Below are 24,598 nucleotides of genomic sequence, written 5' to 3' on the forward strand. Positions count from 1 at the left end.
ACGTTTTTTAAAATTGAAAAAAAAAACACATCACACACTTTGCCTGTTTACTTTGTAATGCTTTTGATTTTGAGCACTGAAAGGATACATTCTCCTTCAGGTTCAATGTTTACATCGGCTTTTCATTCTCATCGCTTCCCTGAATGGGTGCTTTACCGGAAGACTCCAATCCTCACCCATTTTCGCTAAAGACAGCGTTCACAAAAGACGGCCGCCACACCAAAATGGGATGCTGATTTCCCATGAATATAGTCCCCCCAGGATGTACTATACATGTGGTTAAAGGGAACGGCTTTCAATATCGGGCCGTAGCTCACCCTCCCAACAACACTGACTGCTGGCAAAAACAACAGCTACACCAAGGGAAGCACTATCTTCACCTTAAGCAGGAAATAAAAAGCCAAAAGCAAACCTTTGCTGACGTTAGCTGTGACGTTCGCCTCTCGCATCTACTGCATCGGAATGACGATGCTTTGCATATTTCATAACCTCATTTCATCTATCCAAACAGTTATCTCGGCCGGTTTAAGAGGGCTACTCTGGTCTTCCTGTTCCATCTTCCCACCATCATCGTCATCAGCATCATCATCGTAGGGATTGCTGGGACTTTTTTTCCACTCTTCGCTTCTTTCCCTTTTATGGACACACCTCCGTATCGTTTGCCATCTTCTCCTTCTTTCGGGATGCTATCGATAATACTGAATAAAAAAATAATCAACCAGCTAAACGATAACGAGCCGAACGAGGTGGTGATGATGCCAGGACAGGGGGCCAAACATTACATACTCCATTAGCATCCGGTCAAAGGAAAGCTGGCGGAACTGTGCCCGCTCAACGGATTGCTGAATGTGCCGCAACAAGTCGGGACACGGGAAAGCACCAGGAAGCACACTGTAACGGTTGATTAACATTTGACTTTTTCGATGTGCTCTATCGCATCTTACACACACCCCCTTTTATCCTCCCCTCCCCTACCCTTGATCGATCATCCTGCTGCTGCTTTCTGGTGCTGCACTGCGGGCCTATTAGTAAAAAGATTTTGAGCTCGTTTTTCTCCCCTTTTGCAAAGTGATACCGATTTCTTGCACTAGGACAGAAACAGTTGGCAAACGATTGTCCAGAATTGACAGTGATGCCATGCAATGGAATCCTCTTAAAAACGAGTGCGCTGTGCTGTGTACTTAAGCGGTTACCCATGGTAGCCATTCCCGCCTTTATGTATGCAATGTGGCATACACTGCGATTCGGCGACTAAACTAGGCCACTGCAGACCGGGACCGGGTTTTGGCTGGCGTGAGTTAAGCGTCATATCCGCCAGCAAATATGCATACATGATCCAGATGGGAGCACCATGTCCGTAAGTTTGTCTGCTAGCTTCGAGTGGATTTCTAGTGTTTTATTCTGTTCAAATCGCTTGATAACGGCTTCTTGTGCAGGGCGGTATGAGTCAGAGTTCGAGTGAGCAAGTGTGTATGTGTGTGGCTGGGTGCTAAACTCTATATATTGGCTGATGGAAAAAAAAACTGAGGTTATGCTTGTCATCCGCATCTGACTTTTTGGCTCCAGTTTTTAGGATGATTGTAGAATGAAAAAACACACACACACATAGAGAGAGAGAGGATTGTTTGGAGGACGTTTGCTGACCCTTCGGGGCATGCCTCTACTCACACAACCTCGTTACCCACTCACGGCACCCCATCACAATACTTCGCTTTGTACAAACATTAATTATCAATCAGTCCACGTCTCCACCATGAGGCAGAAGCGGTGGACTAGAAGTTTGTTGTTTCTTTTTAATTGGTTGTGTGGAATGTTGGTAGTTTAGTTTAATTTTTCTCTCCAGCTGTGAGCGAATTTTCAGCCGACTGTTTCCCGGACCGCTGAAAGCTATCCGTACCCTTCGGGTAATAACCGAGAAGACACTTCTCCCATCCGTGCTTACTCGTCCCCAAATGGCAAATTATACACCACGAGGGAAACCCATGCCCGGGAGTGGTGCAGAATAATTAGGTTAAACTCTTTCACTGACACATGTACAGAGGCGCGCGAGACATAACCAACCCCTCCCCGGCCAAGGGGGAACAATTTTGGCCATCCGCCCGAAACATGTCCCAACAGCATGCGAGACCAAAGTGTCGGGGATGAGAGCTTAGGCAGCAAACTTTAACACTAACCCCATCGGGCCCATACGTCCCCCCCCCCCCCCCCTCCCACTGGTTGGAATGCAATCTGCCTGAAGCTTTTGACAGAACCAGGCCACCGACCGGATGCTGTGGATATTATCACAACCGGCAAGTACACAGCGCAATGCCTTCGAAAAGTCGTAAACTCGTTCCCGTACCGGTCGCACGCGGCAGTAAAATTAACCGCCTGCAAGTATGCACGCACTTGTCCCGGTTCGACGACTGCCACCGCCGTTTGGCTCGCTGTATTTTGCTTGCCGTTTGCTTGTGTTGTGTATTTATTTTTGCTGTTTTTTTTTTTTTTTTTTTTTTGCTAGTTGACCTCACTTTTGCTTTGTTCTGCTGTCCACTGAATGGAATTAATTTTACGAAAGTTTTTGCCGTCGGCAACTCTGAAGCCGCCCGACAGTTGCTTCCGGTGACAGTTTTATGAGTGTACTACGTCCGACTGCTGGCTGAAAAAAAAAAGCTTGCTGCCCACACTACACAAGGCACAGCAAGGAATGTTTACTAGAAGAAGATGATATTGAGCTGAGAAGGATGACTGTGAACACCGGCCGGGTAGGGATGCAAGGGTTCATTTACAATACGGTCGGTACCGAAAGTAGAGTGTTGACTTTTTTTTTTGTTCTTCTAGGTAACATGAAAGGATTGTGCATGCAAAGGAGCACCGCGTTGGTTGGAGGCACTTCTTTGAGCGGGAAGAACCTTTGCCCTTGCTGGAAAGGATTAGAAAGTTGAGTACAAAGTTATAACAAGCTTAGTTATTGTGAGCACTGGCAGGCATTATTATTTGCCCTGTGAATTGACCGTAAAGTATGCAATCCATAAAACAATACGGCTAAAGTTATGCCATTTTCGCAATCATATCAGCTTGTTACGACTTTATCGTTTGCTGTTTTAGTCATGTAAAGAGGAATATTGCTGTAGATAATTGTACAAGGTAGTTCGGGTTGATCTATAGCGCAACAAACTGTTTCAAGAAGAAAACAAATAGCTAAAACACCTACAAAGCAACGGAAAAGTACTTAAATTTTGGTTAAAGCTATTTCCCAGGCTAAAAAGCTCTTTCAGCAGAGAGGATGGCTATATTTCTTACTTCCCTTTGCTTTCGATTATAATAAAAGTGAAAAAGAAAAATGTGTTTCGAATAATTTTAATAGAGCTTTATCTTTTCTCTCTCTCTCTCTCTCTCTCTCTCTCTCTCGGTTGACCGAAACGTTTTAAATATTTATCACAGCTCGTCGTCGGGCGTTGCAAGAAGTATGCCACCATTCCAGTACACTTGCTTGAGGGAGATAAAGCGAAAGAATCAAGGGTGATCCGAAAAGGGCAGCCATAAAAACAAGGCAAATTATTATCCCATTCTGTACCTTATCCTCACCCCTGCCTCCCACGTACCGCCCCACGGTGTCTTACATTTAACGACCCTGCCCTGCCAAAATCACGGACCAATAAAACGATCTTCTCCCGGGAGAATATTAACCAGGCAAAACAGGAAAGATTTATCATCGAGTCAAACACGCCATTGTGACACTGCGGAATTAAACACATGCTTAGCTTGAAAACACGTGATGGCACGCACAAACACACGCACACAATCAAAAAAGAGAGAAGAATAAGAAAAATGGCAAGCAAAGAAAAAGTACAAAGGGTCACAAAAACTCGCTGGCAGCATATCCTTACATCAGTCACAATTCGCCTTTCTACCTCTGGTGCCGGTGCTCGACTTCCCCATTAATCTTCCAGGCAGCTGTCCCAACCGGCCTGACAGTGCACGACCATGTCGGGTGAGAGCTTCGCTTCAATTTCGGGAAAGCCCCTAACCCTAACCCATACATAAGCCACCCGGCGACCTCGTGCCGTTAAGGCGCCCCATGCTTCGCGCCTCGTTAATGCGATGCGATGTGAAGAAGTGATCGATAATCAATTCGGAGAAGCGAAATCATTCGTTTCCATTTGAACCGATTTCTTACTCCCCCCCCCCCCTCTCCCCCAACCATTTTCAGTTTCATTCGGGACGCATTCGTTCGTTTTTGTTTGAATTCCTGTAGGAAATACAAGCGCAAAAGCTTTGCGAACAGAAGAAATTAAAAACCATTCACCTCCAGTGTTTCTTCTATCCAGCCAGCTTCACCGCTTGACTAGCAGTGCACGCTTTTGGCTTTTTAAAAGATAAGCTCCCTTGCTAGCTTCCTTGCCCCTTCCCGCACTACCCCTGTTACCCGCGTTTCCCGCGCACACGTACAGCATCCCGAGGGAAGATTGAGCCGTGGTATCGAAAGACAAGGAAATAAATGCGTCCTTTGCCAGGCTGTCGAAAGCAAGCGGACCCGGCAATGGATAAATCAATTGCTCGGTAAGCGAAATACGGAGCGATGAATTTGCATATTTCTTCATCTACTCAAAAGCCCCCAAAACCCAACACTCCAAATACCGGCCGTACGCCTTGCACCAGCCCCTTTACGTTTGCGATCGGCAACAGCCCTTTTTCGGCGAGAGCAAAAGAGACCTTTTTCTGGAGCTTTCACCTAGCGAACGAGGGACGGAAAGCAGACAGCAAGAGTGGCAAGCACGAGGTCAGGCTGACTTTTTGTGCACACATGCAAATTGGGAGCACTTGGTCGGTATTTATGAACCTAAAGACTCCCGTTACTGTAAGCCACCACTTAAAGATTGGTTGACTTAGGTAATACGGGATGCGGGCAAGGTTTGTGGAATTGAATTAAAAGTTTTAATACAATCCACACCGCAAATCAACACCGGGGTGAAAGATTTCTTGTCGGAAGCTTGTATTCTAAGTGTAACTGGAAAATTATAATTGACTTTATTGTAGACACGTTATCACAAAAGTGGTAGTTTTTTGAAGCAGTTTTTTACAGATAGTTGTGAAAATAATTTTATATCAATTCGTGAAGTTTTCCTCTATCGCTTTGAGGCGGTAAGCAAATTTTCAAGCAAACTGCATGTTTATGTTTGGTGCAGGATACCTGAAGACAAACACATATTATGCAATGTTATTACACGAGATTATTACATTAAGCTGAATAGCTACCATCAAAGGAAATGTAAATAATCGTTTTAATACTCCTTGTTAAGTACGAAGCCTGGATTCACGTTTTGATGGTTAATTGGAATGGAAACAATTAGCAAGCGCTTTGTTATGCAAAAGCCATAGAACAATGATACGAGTCCAATTTGCATAAAATCAATATTAAACCCTAAGACATGCTCCTCAATCACACGGTGTAGAAACTGATTTTAGTATAGTTCAATAAAGTATTGTGCTTAAAATTGGAGTATTAAAAAATATATTGCGGCTCGGTGTTTTACACGGATGGAGAGGGATTCAAATCCTATCCGAACCGTTCGCTTGTAGTAAGGACCGAATATCCAACTACGTGATATCAGCAAGTCTTGTATGTAAGTTGGCCCTGTCATGCCCTGTCAGTTGGCAGAACAAGCCTGTCCTGGGTTCGGTTAGGGAGCGAGCGATCAGTACAAACGAGAATGAGTAAAATAAGGCACCAATAGTGTACCCGATCTCTCCAATTCCTTGGCTTTGCTGAGGACATTGACATCTTTGGACGGGCATCTACAGCGGTGTGCCGAGGCGCACACCCGACTGAAACGCGAGGCTAATAGAATAGGATTTTAGATCAACGCGACGAAGTCAAAATACCTACTTGCCGGAGGCTCTGATCGTGATAGAGCCTGACTCGGAAGCAGAGTATCAGTTGACGGCGACGATCTCGAGGTGGTAGAGGAGTTCTGCTACCTTGGTACGATCGTAACTTCGGACAACAACGTAAGCAGCGAAATCCGAAGGCTCATTGTTCAGAGGAATCGTACCTACTACGGGCTCCTCAAGCTCCTGAGATCCAGAAGACTCCAACTACACACGAAATGCACGATATATCGCACACTGATACGCCATTTTGGAACGACGGGTGCTAAGGACTATCTTTGGCGGTGTGTGCGAGCAGGGCGTGTGGCGAAGGAAAATGAACCACGAGCTAGCTGAGCTGTTTGGTGGTGCTGATATTCTGACGGTAGTCAAAGCCTGAAGGACACGATAGTTGGGGTACGTAATGAGGGACTGGAATCATGCCCCACCAAGAAGGTGTTCGTCAGCAACCCCTTAATTACGAGGCGTAGAGGAGCACAGCGGGTGGATCAAGTGGAGTCAGCCTTAGGCCGAGTTTCCTGGAAATGGATTGGCGTCCTGGCCATGTCCACATGACGTGCTCAATCCTGAACAGGCCAAGAGAAAGAAGAAGCGGACTGGTTTTCTGGTATACTGGAGTCACTAAAATAAACTAGTGCAAAGCAAAAGAAGCCGCGCTTCGTTTACCAACTCATTAGATGACTTGATTAGATGATTAGATGGTTTAACCTCAGAAGGTTATTAATTCGTGTAGAAGAAGGAGGAGAAAAAAAAAACATTTATATCAATAACTATTTTCTACTACTGGCTTTAAACTATTTACATTAGCCTTGTACAAGATTTCATTAGATTCCATCTTACTCCAAATTTTGCCCTTCCTATCTGTAAATAGTAAATTATGCAACTTCTGCCATAGCAAGAGGATTAAACTTTCGGGAACAGCCCAACGACAGACATCTTGGTAACATCGTTTTCCCATTAAAGCACCCTGTGCCTGTCCAGACGGAGCAGGATTGCATAGCTTCGGACACCTCCGTTGTACACCAAGCAACAAAAACCCATTTTTCACACCATTTTTCCCTGGCGACATCTAACGATCGAAACCCGTGGAAGGGCAGCAGCTCAATGTAAGAGCATTTTATTTTCCACTTTCCGTTGCTTGTTTTATTCCATTCCTCCCGATGGACTAATCGCCACAAACCCACTGGACGGTGTCATAAATATTTAAAACTGTTCCTTTTTTGCCTATTTGATCGACATCGGTGCTTTTTTTCTCATTCATTTCTCTTGTTTTTTTTTTTTTTTTTGTTGTTGAAACTTCTGTAGACTTGTCGATATCTGCTAAGCTGCTGGTGGCGGAGACCTTCCCTAAGAGACCATTTTCAATATATTCCCTTGTTTTTTGAATTTTCCCAATTTTCACTAGCCTTCCCAACGGCTACCAAAGCAACACGAGCCTTTTGCCGGGTGCAACCTTTTGCCCTTACAAAGAGGGAATTGTAAAGCTGAGGCAGAATGGAAAAAAGCTTGCGATCAACAATTTCTTGGAAGCCAGCTCAGCCCGTCAGCCGGCAGGGAAGGCAAAACTCTGCCGAAAAAGGAACGAAAAAGCAACCACACCGAATAAGACCAAACGGACCGGCCCAAAAAAATAATCATAATCGAATCATCGTCCTGCTGCAACCATTCATAAATTCATGATGATTTTCCCGATGATTTGAAAATCCCACCGGGATTTTCCTACCGCACGGCGGGCTGCTGCACAGGTAGGAAAACCCCTGAAAAGGCGGGAAGTGAAAACCCCCGGGAAGGAAGCCTGTCGGTTCGGTCGGTTTGGTCTCTGGTCTGTTCGTCTTTTCCGGCACCAAAAATATGCGCGTTCTCGATGCTTGGTCGCCCGATCCCGGTACATTTGTTCCGTTTCGTAATTTCCATTTATTTACCGCTCACACCAACTCCTAATTCACCAAAGCGCGACGGGTTTGACAGCCGCCCAACGCAACGTTTTCGCTTTGCATGTGGCATCTTTACGTTTTGTTTCTGCAAACGCTTTCCCCTTTCTACAGCGATCCACGATCAAAAGCACTCAAACAACACGGTCGTAGGGTATTCGGCCAACCATCAATGTTGTGGCGCTAGCGGTGCTCCAAAAACCTCGAAATAACTTTGCTCTGGTGTGCCGGTGTTGGTTGGTTCGGGAGGGGCACCACCATGAACCCAGGGCATAAAAAAGGATACCCAAGGCGTTAGGATTATAGGTTACGTTTTCTGACAGCACACCCGGTTTCCAGTGTGTTTTTCAAGCCAGGCACGAAGAGGAGCTGGCGAGAGCAACATATTTGTGCCTCCCAAGGAACTTACACTCGTCGGTACGGGTTTTGTGTGGTGGTCCCCCTTCAAACCCGACTACTACCTGCCCCACTAGCGAGAGCAGAGAATCTTCCTCTTGCGTCGCTTTTATTTATCATCTCCGCTCGACGCACCGGTGGTACTCCTTCCTTCGACCCAATGTCGGAAAACCGCCAATCAAATCAAAATACGCTTCACCATTTCCGTCCTAATGTGTGGTTTCACTTCAAACGGAATTACAAAGCAGTGCACAGCATCATCGGGAAGTTCCGTGGAAAAAAAAACCAGATCCGGTGCGTACTTTTGCGTACTCAGCCACACGCGTGCCTCTTCTCGATATGCTGCTTTTCGATTTTTACTTTTTCGTTTGTTTTGCATGAACCCAAACTCGTCATGTTAATAGAGCCATAAGGGCTGTCCGAATACCCGGCCTTGCTTCTGCCACGCAAATTGTTCATAATTGTAATGGATGCTGTGTCGTTTGTTGGCGCCTGAACAGCCGCTTCCGGTGTGTGCATTCACGGCCCACCCCACCCACACGAACCTCCGGCATACGGTGATTTCGGAGTTGGTGTTAAAATATTAACATTTGCATACCTTTAGGCGAAGTTTTGCGCCAGTGCACGTGGATGTGGCGCGTCATTTCGTTTTTTCTTTTTTTGCGTAAGCGATTACAAACGCACCAAAAGGGAGCACGACGGGTATAGGCGGATTGGAATCCTCCGAAACTTCTAACGTACGCTTTTGGTTGTTTTGTTGTGCGGACAGGCCTTCGCCAGAAACACAAACACTTGTACACAATATGGGGTGTGTTAGTGTATGTTTGTGTGCATTGTATTAGAATCATTTTATCTGTTTGCGTTCTGCTGCTCTTGGCTTGCCCAATGATAATGCCAATCTCTTTCCACTCAGTGTCTTCTATCAGCCGATGGTTTCCTATTTTTTTTGTGTTCCTGCGCGGGTGTGTTTTATTGGACTTTGCTTTTATATATTCAATGTTCCCAGCTTCGGCCCACAAATTGCTGATGATTTTGCGTTTAAGTGGTTGTTGCGTCTACTCTTCTAGGGTTTCATTGGATATGGTTCAAGCAGAACAGCCATATCGTTGAAATCCTCGACAGGAATGAACAAAAACCTTGTTGATTTAGGTGTATAAATGTGTTTATTTTGGTGTATAAAATTATTACTAAATGCTGTCGTAATTTAGGAAACATTTTCAAAATAGCAGAACTGCGATAAGACTGCGCAGTGTTCTATAACAACATTACTTCTAAAATTCCCACACAATAGTTATGTTTAAAATGAAGCTTTTTTTTGGGTACTCTGAAGTCTTTAGTCAGTTTAGTTTATCAATTTAATTACAGACATTTTTATAAAATTCTATCATACTTAAAATAAATAAATTTAATTATTTTCCTTGCATTCATCTACTATACCAAGACACATCAAGACAGGCACTTCAATCAAATGAAAGTCACCGTCAAAGTGCTTTATCAAATCTATGAAATACGCAATCTAATCCGTCATCAAAACAACTTGTCTATCCTTGCTCAATATGGATGAGCAACGGTCAGTGTAGAAATGGGTAGAAGTTGTTGCATTTTCCTGTTTTTATTTTATTTTTTCTGAACCCATTCGATGTTGCGTAAAATAAATCACAGATTGGACCGGTCAATGAGGAATGGTATAAAATCCGTGCCCCCTGGATACCCATCCGGCAGCAGCCAACAAAAAAAAAAAACAAGCGGTCACATTTAACGATGGCACCAGAGTGACTGATAATGGTATAGTTTTGATTTTTTCCTCGTTCTCGGATCTACGATTGGTACCGGAAACGGGTTGGGTTTGGAATGGAACCACACACACATACACAACAACCAATCGATCTACGTGGAGGCCGTAACACTCAACCGCACGTATATCGTGCGTTGGAAAGCAAGCAAAGGAAAAAAAAGGACTCACACGCACTTTTACGGACGTAAACGGAGTATGGTTTCGCTTTTGATCAGTGAGTGAATAGCCTGAGATGCGGGGAGGGGAGCAAAACAGGGCCGAAAGATGGTGAACAAACCTCCGTGGTGGAGAGGAGCCACGATATTGACTGTGAACGAGCGATGGATCAAAACGCTTGGGCAAAGGCTTATATCGCATTATGCTTCGATTTTGCTTCCAATCGGTGTTGATTTCGGGCGCAAAGTCGTGTTTCGCATTCGAAACGAGCCGATTTCAACATCGGTTGTAACGAGAAAAAAACCCCTCTCCCATGGTGGAGCACAAAAAAAAAGTGATACAAGTAAAAGCTCCACTGTGTGACGCAGTGTAGTTTTGTTTCATCCTTGATTTATCTTTCCATTTATTGCATCGTTTAGTAAAGCCGGCTGGTGCGGAGCGTAAATTGTGCGCCTCATGTTTCGCCATTTTAATGAATTTATGATGAACATTGTCAATTGGTTGCCTTTATGCATCACAAGTGTGCCGTTAAGTGGCGCACCGAATGGTTCTTCAATCGCACCTCAAACCACCTGGAAATGTGATACGCGGGGAGTTTACAGTGTGCTATCAAACAATTCCATCGTTCAAATTCCGAATTGTTTATTTACAATTGTCCACCGTGGGTTTAGCAGCATTGTCGTTTCTTAGGCTGAAGTGTCGAACATTGTCGAACTGTTAAAATTATTATTAAAATACCGAATGGACACTCGCAGGAATGGATCGCGGGTATCCATAGCAGTAAACTTTGATATCTGAAAAGCAAATCAGGAGAGGCTCTGTTGCTGGACGCAACATTTTCAAATTTCACTGCCGTTATCCGCTGCGTGATGAAGTAGGGCAAAATCATCGCGCGCGCGCGCCTTCTTTTTATCCGCTTACGCCGCGGTCTCTAACGCCTCGAAATCCAAACCCAATCTCGTCCGAATGCTTATCCTTCGGTTTTTATCGTTTTCGCCGATTTAACCGCTTTCTGCTTGGATTAATCCGCTTCGATCCGCTGTCAGATGACGTGGACCGTTACGTACGCGACAAGGAGCACCACAATCACGAAGGAATAGGGAAGCAAAGAAAGAGGATTGGGCATGAGATCGGCGTGTCGAAAGAATTTCCAAACCTAGTAGTTGATAACGCGTCAAGTAAGGCGGTAATGCATCATTTGGTATGTGGATGCATTTAGATACTTGTTAGCATTCAAAATAATTACGTTTCAATGATCGGCGAACGATAGTTATCAGTCCAACCGGACACTGAGATCACACGTTGGACGCAGATCCAGCTACTTCATAATTGTATAAAATGGGATAGAGGGATTCGCAGAACTTATCACTGAGCATTTATGGATGGATAGACGCAGGTTATTGCACGAACTCCGCGTGTAGAAGTTGTCAAGACACGTTTCGAGGGATAAACAATCAGAATAGACGGAAACACGTGAGAACGGGGCGGCCCGATCCTTCATACGGCAGGACCGGGGTTCAAATCCTTACAGCACCGAACCCCCGTAGTGAGGACTGACTATCCAATTAGCAAGTCTAGTAAGCAATTCAATGGCCGGTGCGACCTAGAAATTCGTTTAGCCAAGAAGCAGAATAATTAATAAATAGAATAAATAAGTACCACCTTGGGATACGCCAGAGTGACACATTATGCACGACGAAACAGTATTATCAAGTTTGACTTGTTATATACACAGTTTGATAAATAAGGCTGAAGCCATCAGTTTATGTTGTCCGAAAGCATATTTTTGCAATTATTTTCCAGAAGAATGCCCTGGGATAATGTTATTAGGGGTCAAAGGATTGTAAACACATAAGATTTGTTGTTGTGGATCGGTGTTTTGAAGCTAACAGAGTTTTCACGATACTGCTATCAATACTACTCAATACTAGGCAATGCCACTATAGTTAGCAACGTCTTCGGTGGAGCCCTTTTTATGAACTAGTATTCATAAATGGAGATATTAATTTAAAGAAAAAACAAAGGTAAAAATTGTAAATATGAAAACAATTTATTTTTGTAAAAAAGCTTTAGCTTTATCAGGATCAGGTTTAATTGATTACCTCGCCTTTGACCCAACAACTTAAACTACTAATCAGTCCTGCGTACCGAGCGACAATCCGCTTGGTATATGATAACCAGCCTCGTCGTGTTTGCAACCTTCGTTACTTCCATTTAATCATTGTGCCATTTCCAATTGCCAATAATTGCCATTAAATATATGAACAATTAATATTAACAATAGCTATTAAACAACCACAGTTGGCTTGCCCAACACTGTTGAACGCACGATGATTTTCCGTTTCCACGCACAACTGGCTGAAATTGTACCGGTTTTACGTCGTTTTCTTTTTAATCTTTTTCCCACAGTTTAAACCACTGATAGCACGCAATACGTGTCTGTCTGGTCTGGTGTGAGTACCATTTATTTTGCTTGTTCCTGTAGCGAACATTATAGCTTCCCGGTAATGCATTTACCACTGCTTACTGTACTGCCGTCCCCGTCACGGATACCGTTGTTAATTATTGTACCAATCGCTACAAACATATACCACCAACCATTAAAGTTTTGTTTGTATGGTTTGTTTTTTCCCTCGTCTCTTCTGCTTGTGTATTATGTGCCCAACCAACAGTTAGTAATAGGGCTTACAGGGTTCGAAAAGCAAAATCTGCCTCACGCTCATCCCGGTGTGGTTGGAGGATGCCAAAGTTTAAGATTGAAATTTGTGACTTTCCGCAATTTTATCAAATTTTATTGTCCACAGTGTGTGAAAATTTATCGCCCATTTTGTGTGTGTGTGTGTGTGTTTTTTTTTCACTCTTTACCCTCAACCACAACGCACGATACTGGCAGACAACTTTGGTTCGACTTTCGTGCGAACAGACCGTAGTTCCGAGGGATCGGTTCAGGTTGCATATCCCGAGGTAACCCGCTTCCGCTAAACATGGTTTATCTTCTGTCCGATAAAAATTTTATTACAAGAATCTTCCCCACCACCCTTCACTTTACGAGGCAGCTAAAGGAAACCCTTTTTTGCGTATCATAATATCATGATCGTGCCACGGAGCAGAAGAAGAAGAGAGAGAAAAAAAACGGGGGAGTAAAATAAAAAGGCGGGAGAAAGATTGAGGTAAAACTGAATTTGATGACGAAAGTTTTTTGTTTCCACCGCTTTGCGTTAAAGTTTAGGCTTTTATTTAATAGGGAAGCATAAATCGGCCCTGAAAGCAGCCACGGCCCTGTATGTTACGGACGGTCTTAAACGCATAAAAAACGATCGCTTTCAATTCTGCACTTGATGGATGGGCGAACGGGAACGTACGGGTGGCTTGGGATTTAGTGAGTTAAAAAGTGGTTTTGGAACTTGGTGAGCAACAGAATGGATTGAAAAATTGGTAGGCAAATTCTTTGGCGGCTATTTTGTGATGAATTGAGCGAAGGATTTTATTGTTCTTTGCTTTAAATTTTTGAAAAACGGTCAACAATTTTTCTTCTCTTAATAATTGAAATGATAATGACAATCGGTGGCATGCCTAAAACTAGTAGAAAATTGTATTGATTGAAATCAAACACAAATGTTTTACGGAACATTCAACTTCTTCTTAAGCAGTACAATATCGAGAGGCTGTCAATTCTACTTTCTATGGCTTAATTGAAACTTGCCTGAAATCGAAGTTTAACCCCAACCACGGTAACAAGTCATAGGACTCCCGATATAATGTTCGTAAGGATTTTTTTATTCATGGAGGACGGCGGGTATTGCTTTTCGAAAGGATAATAAAATATATAAATATTGAGTAATGCAGAGTCTCTAAACATACATAAAACGAAAGAATTATTCCTGATTGTTTTAGGCAAAAGAATTTTGAAACAGATTTTGAAATCTACAGAAGATGTTTTGTATGTTTTTAGTCCCTTCAACTACCAAACGATCGATTGATAATTCATTTGAAAATAAAAAGTGTGTTCATTTTTATTTTAAATAGAGCATGCCAACATCCCTAGCTTAATTATGAATGTATTGGATAGCATGCTGTACTTTTAAATTAAAAACCAACATTAGAACACTATCAAGATTCACCGATTGGGTGTGATTGATCTGCAGTACAAATTAAATCAAGCTTTTTTTTTTGTACATCGATAATCAAATTTGTTATCCTATCATTTCTTGCACCAACATGACATTCGATCACGATACAGCAGCCTACCAATCTTGTCCTGTTTTGTCGTGTACGTGGTCAATTATAAAATTCCATAATGAAGTAATAATTAGTTCTACTGCACTGTCCGCCTCTCTCGCACCTGCAAAGCACACAGAACAGTGTTAATTAATTTCACAACGACTACCGAGGGCACCAAGAACCACTAAAGCTTGTCGAAAGCTCAAATTCGACGTACACGACGACGCGTCCTACCATTCGTGCTAGGGTAGAGAGTGAGAGAGAGGGGAAAAAATCTCCACCTCTCGAACGCACACATACATAGCGATGAAAAATCGACTTTTAATTCGCCAAAAAGCTAACACACAGCAGCACACAGTCCCAAAATTTGATGCACGATCGTGGAGGCGGTGAGTCTAAAAGTCCATTAAATTCAATTCGTGTACACGCAAAGTTATGCCATGCATGTAAACTCGGCATCCAACAGGAGACCAGCCAACACCTCACCGGTGCAGCAATGTTCGGGGTTTTCATATTTTTCGGGTCCATCATGTCGACCCTACGTTGGTCTTCGTTTCTAGCACTACACCGGGTAAGGCCAAAGTGCAAATATATTGAAAAAAAACCCCCCCATATACACACACAGGAAACAAAAAGCGTTGAAAAGTTTCATTGTGCTACGGTCTGGTCAAATTTGCTCATGCAAAGCACTTACCAGCAGCCCCAGATTGCTCGCGAACTGGGCGAGTTTTCCCTCTTTTGTGGTCTTGGTCTGCCTTTAGTGCTGGACCTCTATATCTGTCTTTCATCTCACATTCAGCCACATAGAGCTCCATCGAGGGGAAAACTTTGATTTCATTATAGTTCCCCAGTAACTTTTGTCATTCAGCTATATTCGTTCGGTACGAAACCCATGCCCATTCACACCGGTGCGTGTTTTCGAGTCAGCTGGGGAGCAGTTGTATTCATTAAGTAGGGCTCGCTTGGTAGACCGCCAAGGTTCATTGTGAAGAAAGTGGAGCATAATTGTCACTAGCTGGCGCTAGCAAGCGTTCTACCGTTTCGTAATATTCTACCGTTTGTGCTGTGCTAAACTCTCTGCAGTTTGCGCAAATACGTTCATGATTACGATTTTCCCATCAAATTTAGTTTTTCTCAGATGCCATACGTACGGTCGAAACCAGCCATACCAGCCGAGTCGAAAAATCTGAACTCTAACCTCCCCAGCGGGGGTAAGACCAGTTTCTTCAATTTGCTGACCGTGGAGAAAAAACAACCAGACGAACAAATCCCATCGAGTTCGGTGTACCTTCTTTCATCTTTTCACCATAGTAAAGCATAATACACAAAATACACACACCCACATACACAAAGGACAGAGGAGAGAAAAAAAAACAATCGAAAAGCTTTGGAACATTCGGTAAGCCTCGGTTGTGACACAGCAGCAAAACAAATATCAGCATCGAAGAAGAAATATTTGTGAATACCTTTGGGGCAAATGACGCTCTACGGTGTGTCAGCCTCAGCGACGGGAGGGAGCGTAAAATTGAACAACGAGAGCTGGGTAAAAACTCGAAAAGGTTTTTCTTTTTAGTTATCGTGACGCTGGAGCGGATCATTCACCAACAATGATATCACAGTAAGCGTTTTTTGAAAGGTATAAAATTGACCTCTGTTTTATATTTTTGGCCAGCCAAATAATAATACTGTGCTGGTGCGAGAGATCCTTTACAGAACATTGTTTACAGAATTATTAAATAAAAAATGAGAAAATTGTACCAGAAAGATTAATATTTAGAACGATGATATGATGGAGGCGCCCAGTCACTGACAGTTCGACTAATTTTTTTTGTCAATTTGCAATGTAACGACAATTTAGTAAATCTTATTTTAATGTTTGTAGAATATGAATGTGCTGGAGAGAGATTTTTTACAGATTATTGCATAATTAAATAAAAAAAAAGTAATAAATTGCATCAGACCGATTAAAATTTCGAATAATTATGGATAATGGAGGCGCCCAGTCACTGATAGTTTCACTAGAATTTTTGTCAATTTGTAAACGATATTGTAGTAAATTTTACTCCATAGAGTCACTGTGCGATCGAAATGTAACATCATGTAAAACTTGTCCAATAACGCATAAAGATACACCCATTCAAAAGGCACGACCAAAGCTCCACACCTAAGCAACTTTCACCCCAGCGTAAAAGATAACAACGGAAATGGAAAAGTAAGATAAAAATAAAAATATCAACTTCAATAACAGCAACGCGAATTCGGCTACAACAAATACAAGATAAAGACGCCTTCACCAACTGGGCTGAAGCAATCGGCAACGAGCAAAAAGAAAAGCATCATCCAAAAACGGACAGGTAAAGCTCGAATGTTTGTCTTCCTATTTCCACGAAACCACACCACACCCGGTGTGTAGATTGGGAATGGGATTTAAATTTCTTCGGTCTTCCCTCCTACAGCTGGCGGCAAGACTGATACCCGCCTACCACACAGCGGGGCTAATGGAGCCGCCCGGTGATCCACTCGGTGTGACCTCGGTGATAAGTGGAAATTTAATTCAATTCCTTTGTTGGCTATTCGTTTAGTCAACCGTTTGCCACCAGCAGCTTTTTTATAGCTTGAGCGTTTATGCTACAGGATCCGCTGGGTCCGGTAGGACGATTGGCTTCGTTCGCTCGGGCACGTGGTCTTGAGGAATGCTTAAAGTTGGATGAAGAAAAGGGCAGCGGCAAAAAATAAAGCAACAAATGAATTATGAGCACACGATTTAGTGAAAGTGGGCATTAAGTAAAGACGTTGCTGTTTAGTGGTGTACTAAACTTTACCTGCGTCGGAGGGATTTTAAGATGATTGCCAAAACTTTAAAAATGTTACGCTTTTTTTTCTTATCACCTTGCACCACAGTCTTCAAGCAAGGTATTCATAAAGCATGCTGATTACATTTTAAGGGGAGAGAAAACTTTTCAGTCCGTCATCCCTCGATCTGTCAAATATGAGGCTCAATTTGGGGTGGCCTGATTTTGGCACAACGTTCAGCATGATTGAGCGCAAAAAAAAAGGAAACACGTGAAGTGCGGGCTGACAGTGCGGGGACAAATAAATGACACAGGCAATGTTGAGCTTGTTGCAAGGGGTCGCAAAATGTTCTGTTCCACTTGAGGGACAAAAACAAGGGAGTATAACACCCTTTTTAAAGCTTAAAACAATGAAACAAGCCACACGTAAAGAATAGAACATCACTTGTCACTTCAAACCGGTACACACGGCCGCGCTCCACACCTGGGAAAAAGAAAAATGACGAAGAAGAAAAAATAAAACATAACACAAACACACACACACACACACACACACAATACATGTGCGGTCGGAAAGTGTTCGGTGCTCGTTTGTGTTACCGGGATTTCCCACACCGTACCGTGCCGGAAACTCGGTGCCATTCTGCCCGAATTCAATCGGTAACTGGTACCGGGGAACCAAACTCGTACGACATGCGATGTGCGACTCGATAGGAAGAAAATCCGTTTAGCGCTTATCCGTATTTGGGTGTTTGCTTTCGCTTGCCCGATTCGAAACGAACCAGCACAAAACTTGGCATACGGTGGTACGGTTTGCTACAAAGCGAACCGTACATATTGCTGCAGCAAAATATTGCACCAGCAACGTTGTTTTGTTGCTGCGAAGAACCAACAGTTTTGGCTCGAAACGAAACGAAACAATTAAACCTTCGCAATGTACGCACACGGACGAGCGAATGTAGTGAGCAAGAGCAAGAGACACGCAGCTTCTTTTCCGGAAACTTTTCTGGCAGACTAAGTGTTGAAGATGGTACAACCGCCGCTTTTCTTTTTTTTTTTTTTTGGCAGAATGAGTTATTCTCTTTACGTCCTTGGACAAACTCAGCTGCTTCCGAATGGTTTGTCTTTGGTAAACAACTATTAAAACGTTTTAAATGATAATTTTGTTGGTAGTTGGTTTTACAGGGTGTGGATTTATGATTCAATTCACGTTTTACGGTTCTTGTACCTTACGTTGATCTCTGTGTGTTAAACGGTTTATGTGATTATTCTTTAATATTTTGCTGTTATACTTATAGTGGCGCCTTTAACCCTACAGAGGTTCTAAGCGGAATGGAAAATGGGAGCCACTGTAACATTGAACCTGCTGACCGAGGAGGAGACTTCTTTGTGAGGGCAGGGCCTCTTGCCAGCTGGGCCTTCTCGTAGCCACTCATTCCACCTTTCCCGAAACATCCCATTGTGGGTTTACATAAGCTATTGTCTAGCATGTTGGATGTGTTATCGGTACAAGCAGTCGAGAAACATTTAGAATTGACCATATTTGTCTCGAATAATTATTTTTTTTTTTTTTCGTAAGAACGGCCGTATTGCTTGACTAATGAATACCAAGTAGTGAAGTTAGTCAGTTCTCACTACGGGAGGACGGTCCGGATGGGATTTGAACCCCGGTCCTGTCGTTTGAAGGCCGGCGCCGATGTCACACATAGCGCCGAGCCGCCCCAATGGCTTCTTCTTTCTTCGTCTTAAAAATATGATCTTAAAAATCTGTCTTCTTACATATAATTGATATGATTGTCCCAAGGTACACGATTCTGTTATATGAATATCATTTTTAATAAAATTAGCTTATATCTTATAAATAAAATATGTAAAGAATTTATTTGAAAAAACCCACACGCTTTTATTTTCTCACATGAATTTATCATGATGATTCGTATGCATAAAATTCCCAATTGAATACCTGATTTGCACTGCAATACGGCCAGACCATTATTAATGAATTAAAAAACGCCTAAAATACCACCTACGCTCTCATAAACTTCTCATGCTTTACGAACTATAATTCAAATTGAGCCGAGCACCATTAGTGTAGGCCCGAAACATTAATAAATCGGCATCATAAACCACATTGGTTAGCTTCGTAGGTTCAGAACGCCGGGCTTCATTTTGCATATGAAAACTAGCGCATGAAAAGCTCAATTTATCTGCTAAATCTGACAAAGCCACTGATTCGTATCAAGCAATACATTATAAATTTGTTTCGCTGAATTAGGTAGTGTCAGTATTCGATTACTAATGAAGCAATTACAGAACCAAAAGACGAAATATCGCAACAATCCCATCAAGCGGAAAATGATTCCAACGCGTCACTATCCATCACTTACGCTAATCAACAAGACTTTCAAGGCATAAAACCCGTACTGATAAAAAACCCCCCAAGCTCAATGGTATGGATTGCATGGCACAGTGACTTATCGTGTCTCAATTGCATCTTATTGAGCTCCGGTTTCAATTACGAAAGCGGTCGAAAGAAAAACGGCACGATGGCAGCTATTGGATCTCGCTAGTGTCTCGCATTAGCATGGAAATGGAAAAATAAATAGTAATTATTCAAAATCTCCTCCCAGCGAGTAGAGCGAAAGTGCAAAAAAAAAATCGTCTATTATCATCTCGGAGACATTGATAGCATTGGAACGGGGCCGCTGTCGAGATAAGAGAAACGCAACAAGAATACAGCGACAACAAAAATGCAGTGTAAATAAGAACAAAATGTATGCAAACGGAACGCACTGTGATGGGCAAAAAATAAATACAAATAATGGCTCCCAGGAAGAACTGGAGCAATGGGCGGCGGTAGCTTGTGCTTCCTTTTGGACGGGAATAAATAATAAACAATGGTTCGTGTGCAAAGTGAACATTTTTGAGGCATTTTTTATCTCTAGCATTGTTTCGCTTGTATTTTAAACAAAAAGCAATAGAAAAAGGCCTTCGCCAACGAGCCTATCTACCACCTACACCCGGTGAAGAGCGACGGTAGGGACAGCAAACGGTCGACCACTGCCAAAGTCGGACGCAGCAATGGTAAAGTCACAGCAGCTGTTACCGTTGTGCCTGCTGAGCAAAACGCGACAACCATCGCTTTTCCATTGGCTTTTACCATGCTGCTTGTGCGCCACCGTTGCTTTTCATTAGCGTTGCACATTTATTATCTAAGGCACCGGGAGCGCACGTGGACGATGGAGACGCCTGGTCGGTTGTTCGGAGCACGCCTTTTTCCCACGGTCTGAGGCAAACCAAACTCAGCGGCGCGTACAACTGAGAGCGAATACAAGAGATACGAGGAAGGTGCTAGAAGATCGAGGTGGACAAGAGCTGAGCTGAGCTATCCACCCGAAAACGGGATAGGGACAGTAGGTGGTAGACGTCTTTTGGTTTTCTGGGGACGCTTTTATGCAAATGAATCGTGCAAAATGCGTGAACACACTGGCGGGTAAGAATAGACAGTGTGCAAAAGGAAAGTGGCCGGAGAAAAGATAAGTTGATACGGTAAACGGGGCGTTGGTCGACGATCTTTCCCTGTACCGTTCCGGGCAAGCTCTCGCAACCAAACGACGATGGAAAGTGGCAGAAAATTGCTCCTACGGTTCCTACGGGAGTGGAGTGTGGCATGATTTGTTAGGGGTGGATTAAGGAAGGCACAAACGAGATGGATGGGGCGTTGTGTTCGGCGAAGAGAGAGAGAGAGAGAGAGAGAGAGAGAGAGAGAGAGAGAGATAGAGAGAAAGAGAGAAAATGATAGAGCATTTCCAGTACGGAGGACACGGAAGGGAGTTAAATTTTGTTGTAACGAATAAAATAAAACCCTCCTGCGATCCGAACCATCGCGTCATGTGTCTGCCTATCGTATGCCCTGGAGCACAGTGTGAAAAGCAAAAGATGTTGTTGTTTTTTTTTCCCGTTGTACATCCATGCTTTGTGTCTCTGTGTACGCGCTTTTGCGTGCTTGTTTGTCGTCCCTGCATGCCTGCTCATTCTATCGCGCAAGAACGCGTCCTTCACATCGTTGAAAGTTGATCCTTTTCTCTAAAGCTTTTTCCTCCATTTCATCTTATTCACGTAACAGATACACACATACACACATACACTCCTACATTCAACCATAAACACCATCTGCAAGTGGATCTTTTGATAACACACTTCTTTTCGCGGCCACCGATGATGGTACTGATGTGGACCAGGAAGAGTGAAAAATAACACACACCCACAAATACACACACACACACACACACACACACACACACACACACACACACACACACACACACACACACACACACACACACACACACACACACACACACACACACACACACACACACACACACACACACACACACACACACACACACACACACACACACACACACACACACACACACACACACACACACACACACACATCTACACACAAAACCGTACCGGCACTTAAATCTTAAACGCTAAATTACAGTTTAATCACACGGAAGCAGCTACTGAGAGATGATCAACGGTGTTCCCTTGACTGTTGATGGGGCAAATACAGCGGGTTGGCGTAGTAAAGCGAGACCGTTTGGAAAAGTTTTACCCCCCCCCCCCCCCACCCCCGCCAAAGAAAAGTGATTCGCTCCAGGGAACCATGACGTGTAGAGCAAATCGCCCGGCTTACAATGTTAAAAATAATAAACATTAAAGAATGCCAGAAGAAGGTCACACAGGCTGAGCGAAGGAACGTGTAGAACCGGAGAGCTGTCCGCCCGGTTAGGGGTGTAGATGGAGACATGAATTACACCTAGGTGGATGTGGACGTTTTCCCTTTTTCTTTTTAACAACGTTAAAAGCATAAAAAGCGTACATTAAAATATCAACATATTGTTTTGCAGGTTGCGTAGCTGTAGACGTTCTGGGAAAAGTCAATAATTAGCGATTATCTGAACCATCGTAACTATCGATAACGTTGATTAAATAACAAACTAATCTTGTTAAAAACTTGTTAACCACTTGAATGCTTCACACAACCACACACACCAACTGAAACATACCGTGCCGGTATGCTCTAAAGCTCTCGATATGCCTCCAGAAGGACCGGGAAAACTAATTGCGTAATTCATTCACTTCAGAGTCGTGTCCTAGTGCTACGACTCATCCAAACGGTGGTAGCATCCGAATCGCATGGTAACAACGATCATTGTATCCAGGTTTTGATAAATGTCAAGGTGACGTTCACGTATGCATACCGTCACCTATCTGAATGAGCTGTGCAGCTGGATAGACATGCCAAGAAGCGAGAGCGGCAGAGGAGGAAGATGCTGTGCAAACATGTGGTTTTACATGGTCCGGATTGAATGTAAGCGAAAAAGCTGCCATCCCGAACATATGTAAAACGAAAAGGGATGGACCGAAAACACGACAGTATCTTCCCGGTATCGTTCTAATTGAAAACCGGCCACCACTTGAATGAAAATTCATCTTCCGGCGTCATGTTCGCTTTGTGTAACCGGCACTGTGTGTCTTTGCCTCCGCGCTTGCCTTACCGGTGACATGCTGATGTGTCACTAATCAGGCTCGTTCTACTGAATCCTCCTTCGCCCATGCAATTGGGGGGGTTTTTGTTGTATCCCTTCCGCACTGGTAGTTCCGCAATGTTTCATCACGCTGGCAAGGCAGATGACGGTGATAGCCCTATCGCCATCGTGTCCACACACACACCCACACACACCCACACACCCAAAAGGAGGTTCGCACTCGTGCTACAAGGTTTGGTCCATCGTCGATCATGGTACCCAGCACCATCGGACCGCTGTAGAAAGGAGACACGTCGAGAAAAATAAAACATAGCCTCACTCGGCCGTTACTGCTCGCTGCCCGCTCCACAGCGCGTAGTGGAGCGTTGGCGTTGGTCCTTTTTTTTTCATTCTTCACCGTGCTTCACTTTTTTCCCCTTTATCGCTGTGCGCCACGTTCTACGCGATGGCAGGCGAGTGGATGGGAAGAAAAATGATGATTAGATGCTGACGGGAAGATAGATGACATGACCGGATCGTTGTTGTAGCGTAGATTGCAGAACGGCACCAACGGACGGGGGGGGGGGGGGGAGCCGCCCACCGGATGGGGCGCGACGCAAAAATGTGCCGGAGGGAAATTCTGTGCCACCGTTGTCCGTGCGCGCCACCAACCACGAAGCAAACTCTTGGCGGTCTCGCAAATTGCAAACCTAACAACGCAACTTCCTGGCACCGCTCCCTTCTGCCACCCTCCCAGGGTGGCACAAATAATTCTTCTCGTTTGGATTCGTGCACGGCCAAATTGAGTGGAGAGGAGTTCTTCACTCGGTTCCGTTGTGCGCCGAGGGAATGGGGAAAGGTGGAAGGAAAGCGAGAAGGCAACAGCAACAACAACAACAACGACCAAAAAACTCGTTCAGAACGAAACAAAAACCAAATAAAAAAAAATAATAAACTACAGTACGGCATACACAAAGAGAAAAAGCAAAGAGCGAAGTGCAAACATTCTTGCACTCCGCGCTCCCTTATCGCACTGTGCTTCCTGTGAAGGCGCACTTGCTTTGCAGCATCCACTGCTTGAGCACGGTTAAGCGGATCAGAAGGCGATGACGTTGACAGCAACAGAGAGAGAGAGTACAGTGAACGCCTTCCCGCCCTTCCCCGAGTGGTAGTTATCACAATAGCGCTTCATATAGCGGCTTTGACGTTTGTTTCGATCGAGTGAAGAGGATCCGTTGAAGTGTTGCGATGGATCGCGCGACGGGAAAGAGCAGGCGGGTGGGAAGGGAGAGTTAAAATAGCAAACAAAAAAACACACGCGCCCTCTGATGGCTGATGAGGAAGCTGGAACACTTACACCACCGAGTGAGTTGCTACAGACAGTGCAGCGCAATGCTTAGTTGATTTACACTGCGGTGCGTGCACAACGTTGGGGAAAAAAACTCACTCCCACAGTGCTGGTCACAAATCACACAAGCACACACATTCGCACATACTTATTGGTCATTTTACTCCATCTTGCCTTTTACTTACACTATGCTAAAGTAGCAACATTTTTTTGCGCTTCCCAATGGCACGTTTTGCAACACCGTTTTTGTCGTTTTCCAGGCAACAAAGTTCGCAACGACAAGGTTACAAGCCACCACTAGCCGATATGGGCTCGGAAATTCTACAATAATTCCATCAATAAAGCTCGGTATAATGATGCTCTTATGAAGGGACGGGAAGGATCAATGAGGAACGCTGCACGGGGGGGGGGGGGGGGGGGAGGGGGAAGATAAGCTTGGAGTTAGCGGCAACACCATGGACAGCATCTCAATTTCTTTTCGCTTATCGTGTTCGCTTACGACCCTCATACTCCACGAAACTGCCCAAAGGATATCGATGGCGATG

General features: G+C 43.9%; 1 protein-coding gene across 1 annotated transcript in view; it reads left to right on the top strand.

Annotated features, from left to right (window-relative positions):
* The window catches only part of LOC126559566 (protein kish), a 416,586-nt gene that overhangs the window by 352,931 nt on the left and 39,057 nt on the right, over positions 1–24,598 (top strand). The gene's annotated exons all lie outside the window — the stretch shown is intronic.

This window comes from Anopheles maculipalpis, chromosome 2RL (assembly GCF_943734695.1).
Source record: "Anopheles maculipalpis chromosome 2RL, idAnoMacuDA_375_x, whole genome shotgun sequence".
Taxonomy (NCBI): domain Eukaryota; kingdom Metazoa; phylum Arthropoda; class Insecta; order Diptera; family Culicidae; genus Anopheles; species Anopheles maculipalpis.